This window comes from Morone saxatilis, unplaced genomic scaffold (genome assembly GCF_004916995.1).
Source record: "Morone saxatilis isolate NCDOM2014 unplaced genomic scaffold, NCSU_SB_2.0 Contig20, whole genome shotgun sequence".
Taxonomy (NCBI): domain Eukaryota; kingdom Metazoa; phylum Chordata; class Actinopteri; family Moronidae; genus Morone; species Morone saxatilis.
The window spans coordinates 11,716,294-11,723,174 of NW_023339763.1; the positions used below are offsets into that span (position 1 = coordinate 11,716,294).

Below are 6,881 nucleotides of genomic sequence, written 5' to 3' on the forward strand. Positions count from 1 at the left end.
TTTGTGAACAATATTTGAGAGAAATAGGTCTTTTGTGTACATAGAGAAAGTCTTAGATCTTTGAGTTCAGCTCATGATGAATGGGGGCAAAAACAAAAGTGTTGCGTTTATAATTTTGTTCAGTGTATAAATATATATATTTATATATATATAATATATATTTGTTTGATTATAGCGGTTTGTTATAGTCTGTCAGACTTTCTGCTTTATCTTCTTCTCTCTCTCTCCTTATCTCATGCCTGTAATGTTTACCAAGTAGTAGTGGTCGACCGATATGGGATTTTCAATGCCAGATGCCGATGAGAATGACCGACTGATTAAGTCTTTAAAATATTTACCAGTCCCTGTTGTAAGAATTAAAAGTTATTGAACTGATGCATACTCACATACAAGCCCTTATCATGGGTATGCCAAGCCAAGTTTCACAATTGTGATGTCTTTTGGTGTGTATTATGCAATTAAATAATTGTTTTGGCTTTCTGCTTTGTGGTTCTTAGGTTCTTAGGCAAAGTCATTAGATATATTATCTTGTCTGTTGCATTTATTTGGGTAAAAGTAAATCATGGTATGATTGTAAATGCAGTGTAGTAAAAACAAGTGACAAACAGACTGACAGCTGCCTCCGCAGGGTGAGCATTAGAAAAAACTAATTCTTGAACAATAATAAGCTGCACCGTTTGTGTGATAAACCCTCTCAGGATCAATTAGTCAATTTGGTCATAACAGGTGTAAGCAAGACTGTTGTCCTCCGGGAAGCAGTGTGGTATGACAAAAACAACAGATCAGGTCTCTCCTGAGGGCAAATGAGAAAGTACAGTGGCATTGTGGTGAGAGTCCCCTGGGTCAGCCTGCAGCAGCATTGTTGGACTTGTTTGTAATGAAGGACAGTTAACTCTGCACTGAAAAAAGTAAAGAAAGCGTAAAGATGTTAAAAATACTGTATAAGTATTTATGAAATCTGGGTCTAAAGATGGGCATTGGTACACCTAATGCCACTACTACTTCCACTACAGATGCTATTACTGCTACTATTGCTGCAATGACTACTACTTCTACTACTAGTATTATTACTGTCATTGCAACTAATACGACCACTATGAGTTTGACTACCACAACTATTACTGCATCTACAGCTAGCAATAATACTGCTACAACTTCAGTTACTACTCCTAATATGTAAACTGCATCTTCAGCTTGTACTACTGTACTTATACTTTGAGTATGTATATTGTACAAAAGTGCAGAAATGCTTAGTTGATTGACAGAGAATTCAACCATTTTATAACTGATTATTTGTTTTAACCCTTTAAAGGGCATTTATTGAAATACTTGGAAATTAAAAAATTCAACCCTGGAGTGTTATTGGTGGATATAAGAAGACATTTTTTCTTTTTTGATATTTAAAAAAAGTTTCAGTTTTAGGCTGAAAAACAGTCGGTGACACAGCAGGCCTCATCTTCCCATAGAAGGACTGAGCAGACAACTGCTGCAAAAGAAATATGCCACATCAATATACTATGAAACTATATAATAAATAAGCCATAATATCCAGCTTGAGAGGTGTGCATTTGCAACTTCTATTTATCTTATAATTATGAAATTAATTACTTGTTTTCTGACATCTTGTAGAAGAAGCAATGAGTTGATTTGTTCAACTAATTAACTTGAAGATAAATTGATCCAGACAAACTAGTTTCAACCCTTTTGTATAAGTTAATATGCTGTGTTTCTCCTGGAAACAATATTTAATGTTATAATGTTGTCAAATTAACAGGTGGATGATTCCCTCTGGAGTCTAATTTGTGAGCTTTTTTTTTTTTTTGGGCAGAATTTGGTAAGTGTAATGAACTGTTCCCTGCAGGCCTGAGGCAGTGGATGCATCCCATCATTTTCATTTTCTCCTCTTTATTTATTTCTCTTGCTATGGGAAAATTTAAATACCAACATTGGGGAGCTAATTTCATTAGTTTGGTGACAATACCTTAATAATAAATCCCTATGGACAATATGGCATGTAATAGTTTGAGTTAAGAAGTCTTGTGGCCCGTGGAGCTTTAATAGTCTCTTGAGTAGGCTCTGATATTGTAGACAACACCAAATGAAATTAATAGCAAATACTGAATGTATCCGCTGTGTCCCAATCAATTTAGAATATGCTTTATCCAAGGCAGGAGTTAATATAGTACAGTGTTATTGCATATAAAAATATTATTTCAGAGTTGTCTACTGTTTCAGTTTTTATTTTAAATGGCTAAAAGATTACTGGTGTAGACAAAAGTACTTCTTTTGGATTTTAATTCAAACACATTTGAGGGATAAACAGCGGACTTTTAACCCTTGATTTATTTATCTTTCAAAATAACTACGCACCTTCAAATGCATTGTTGTCATAGAATATTACACTCGATATAGAAGTTTGCAAAATAAAAACACTTATTTATCTGCAACCTTTTGACCTGTGAAATATTTTTGAGTTGTGTAAAGCAAATCAGTTTACCTACTCACTTGAAATGCTCCGTTAATTAGGTCTCTAATGAGACCTGCTGATGGAAGTTGGAAAACAAAATGCAAGTATGATGCAATCTTGTTTAGCTTAGCTTAGCAAAAGTACTGGAAACAGAGGGATCTAGCTATCCTGGGTCTGCTAAAAGGTAAAAACTTCCAAAACAAAGCAAAAAAGAAAAAGAAAGAACGTCTACCAGCATCTCTAAAGCTCACAAATTAATATGTTATATGATGCTTGTTTCATTTGTACAACTAACAAAATGTAAAAACATCAATTTTGGGTTTTACAGAGTTTCTTGTTTAAGAAGTCACATTAATAAGTATATTTTCCAAAATCCTAAACCATCCCTTCAGGTGCTAATGCATTCAATCCTGGGAATGAGAAAAGTGGAGTATTGCTGGTTTGAAACTCCTAAGAACTTTATTGAATCAAAAATGCATCCAAGCACTTGCCTTCTTGTAGAATAACTACAAAGTAACTGTGACATGTGCACTACCTGGGTGCTGCACTGTGCCCCTGTTATTATTACATTAATTTATTATATATATATTACAAATTGATTTTAGTTTTTTGTGAATTTATTCAGAATCGTAAAATATGTGAATTGTGATCCCTGTGTGAATTGATTTTTTTCACCCGCCCCTAGTAAATGTGAATCCCTCCTTTATTTATTGTGTAAAACCCCAGTTGACGAACAGAATTCAGTTTAGTTATGACACGGGGAATAGGATTTCACATATTTTGACTGGTTCTAAATAAATGGTTGTTTCATTGCTGAAGATTTATTGCTATCCTCATATGATTATTGGTTTCACAAACAAGCAATACAGTAGCTCAGCCAACATAACACATGAATTATTTGAACCAAGCTTTCTATAAAATGTTCTTTTTTAACCAAATGGCTGCTAAACACCGTAACATTTTTTCTGTTATTCTTGTTCCTATTAAAATAATCCAGGTCATGGAAAGTTTTTAACTTCATGTAGCAATGTTATTCTTGCTGTCTTCCAACTTCCAACTGACCTTACATAACCAACCCCCCCTCCCTCCGTCTCTCTGTTGTTAACCCTAACCCTAACTGTTCTGGATGTGTCATCATCCTGCAAGAGCAATGTCGACAAACAACTCATTAACACCCTCATTAGGCAGAGTTGTTCCAGCATTCAACAAGGGAGTAACGAATCATCCAGTTGTGAACTTGTTACTTATGAGGAGGTCTGCAAGAAACAATCTGAATTTAAGTACGAAGCAGCACAAAAAAGTTTGTTCCTTCTGACTTTATGGACATACAGTATTTATTATGTAAGAAGCAGCATGTTTAGATTCATAAACAGTCTGTTTTCTTCAGACATTCAGCGTATTGTGAAATACACTAGCACATTAAAAGTAGGTTCTTTGTTTGGACTTTTACTTTATTTGACAGTGACAGGAGAGAGAGACAAAAAAGGCAGGGGAAATGGAGGGAAAAAACCTGGGCTGCTGCGGTAAGGACCTTGGTACGTGGTAGGGCTGCACAATTAATCAAAATATTATAAAAATCGCAATATGGCCAAGTGGAATATCCAAATTGCAGAAGCTGCAATTTTTTAATAAAGGTAAAATTTGGGACAAAACAGAAATATAATGAAGTACTGTAATACTTTAGACATGCCCTGGACTACAAATCTTCATCTACAGATTAAAAAAAAACGGTGACCAATCAGAATAATCGCAATATGATTTATTTACCACATAGCGCAGCCCTAGTACACACTCTATCAGGTGAACTACCGGGAAGCCCAAAAGTAGGTACTAAGCAGGATCTTAGTATCCAAAGGTCATGACTACAAATGAGAGAACATTGAATGATAGAAACATTGAATGTCCTAGGTTTTGTCGCAATGTGCTGCCATGGTGGTAGCTGTTGGGGTCTCTGTAAATAATGTTATAAAGATTCGGTCTAGACCTGCTCTATTTGAAAAGTGTCGCTGAGATAACTTCTGTTATGATATTGGCGTATACCAAATAAAATTGAATTGAATTGAATTGATCCTGTGAGGAATTAATGTGTTTTGTCCATTGGTCCTTTTCCTAAAGTATGTTGCATCATTTTAATTATCCTGCATTAAAATATTACATATATATTGTCATTTCAGCTATTTCTGTGACCATGGCCAGATTTACCGACTGGCCTGCAATGACAGAACTTCCAACTCTGTCATTGCGTTGTTACCACTTCTTATTCATTGGCTTCCTCTGATAATATTTTCATAATTGCATTTTTACATTTTAAGACGTGGAGAGAACAACTTTTAATTTGTGTTTTCAGCAGACATGCTTATTTATAGAAATGCCTTTGGAATGGGTCAGATAACCTTAAAAAACTAAATTAGGCCTCTTATTTTGTTTCTTCTCAACATATAGTCATTTATGAAGTTGTTCAAAGAAAATAAATGGGCATCCACTGAAATACAATTAAACTATATTGTATAATGTTGATGCTCCATAGGCTCCCAGTTGACAGGTGTCTGTATCATGACTCCTGTTGAGTGATTGTGTGGTTTTGTTTTCTACCTTGTGGTGTGAGTGAGGTCTGCTTGTTGGGTTTTGTTTTGTCTGTCTGTCTGCTTGTTCCCTTCCCCCCCTTGCCCTCTCTCTGTCTCCACTCACCTGCTGGTCATCCACAATCAAGAACACCTGCCTTCAATCAAAACTGCACCTCACCATTGTAAGAAGCCTGACTGACATCCAGTCCCTGCTGGCTTGTTGCACTACACACAGTATGTTGTGTGCCTCGCGTCAGCTCTTCTGAACAAGTTAGCCAGTGTAGTCTTTAGATTGCCAGCCTGCTTGCCAAATTCTTCGGTTTGCCTGTAGCCAGCTATCCAAACCAGTTTTTCCTCTACCACCTAAACCCCTGGACCCAAACCCCGGACTTCAGCCAGCCTGTAGATTACCCTTTTGGGTTCAGCCTCTGAATCGTGACAGGTTTGTACTTTCCTGCAGTCATTAGTGTACAGTGTAAAAAGTATAGGTGATGCCACAAAACCTTGTGGGACCCCTGTATCAATATGTTTGGTCTTTCATAATGTCCCATTAACTTTCACTTGTGTCCTATTAGTTAAAAAAAGAATAAAACCATTTGATCAGAGAAGGGTTAACGCTCATATCCCTAAGCTTTTCTAAAAGCAGATAGGGTTGCACTGTATTAAATGCTGAACTAAAATCAATAAATAAAATGCAGAGGATGGCATCTTCAGTGCTGTGTTTTTTCTTATAGGCAAATTGCCATCTGTCTAAGTCTGGCTCGATGTCTTTCTTGAGCAGAGCCACTACAAATTTCTTCTTCATTTCTTCAACATTTCATGACAATAGAGGTAAAAGTTAGAGGATGAAAATCATTATTCACTTTGGCAAAGACCTTTTTAGGCACTGATGGTATAATTGACTTCTTCCACAAAGCCCGGACAGTTTGAGTGTCCAAAGACCGTTGAAATATGGGACACCATGCTGGTGTTAGTTCCTCTGCACAGCTTTTAAGCAAGAAAGCTGGCAGTCCATCTGGCCCAGTGGACCTATTAGTGCACACCTTACTAAAAAGGGACTGTACACTAGGCGAATCCACTTACAGCCAGCGGATGGCATCCGTATCTGGCAAAGACAACAACATACTGTCATACTGCTGAGAGAAGTCATTCAGCTCATTTGACCTTTGTTGTTCATCCACAGTGATAACTTGTTTTGAAGAGTGCATGTTTAACTGATTCCATAGTGTCCCAAAGTTTGTTGGTGTTCGAAGATTGAAAGCTCTGTTCCATTGTTTGCCTGTGCTGTTCTCTTGCATCTGTAAGCTGCTTTTTGACAGTCCTTCCCTGTCTTTATTTCTAAAAGCTACCTTTTCCTCTTTATGCAGTCTTTAATTTATTTTGTAATGTAAGGTTTATTGTTAGACAACAACATCTTACATCACTGTCCACACAGAATTTTATGTAATTAGTAATGGTACTGTAGCTTTATCAAGTTCTAGTTCATGGAATATGGACATGTCTGCACATAAAACACCCCCTTAGTGTCTCAATTGACTCGTCTGTCCACACATTACTATGTCTACATCTTGCTAATGCTAATTATACTATTTTGTACTTAAACAGTGTGAGATTATAGGCCGTGAACAGCTGCAGTGCTGTTTCTGCCTGCGACCTGGGATTGGGTATTGGATATCAATATTGGTGCTAAAATATAACTGGTGTCTAAACGGTGCCTGAACTGATACATTTTTTTAAAAAGAAGCACCAAATGACATTAAAAGTTCAAATTTGCGGGTGCCCGGTTAGCTCAGTCAGTAGAGCCGGCGACCCATGTACGGAATTGCTGCAGCGGCCCTTTGCTGCGTGTC

At 36.8% G+C, this 6,881-nt stretch overlaps 1 pseudogene; it reads right to left on the bottom strand.

The window, feature by feature from the left end:
* LOC118331782 overlaps window positions 1-6,881 on the bottom strand; it is a 23,936-nt pseudogene that overhangs the window by 4,464 nt on the left and 12,591 nt on the right.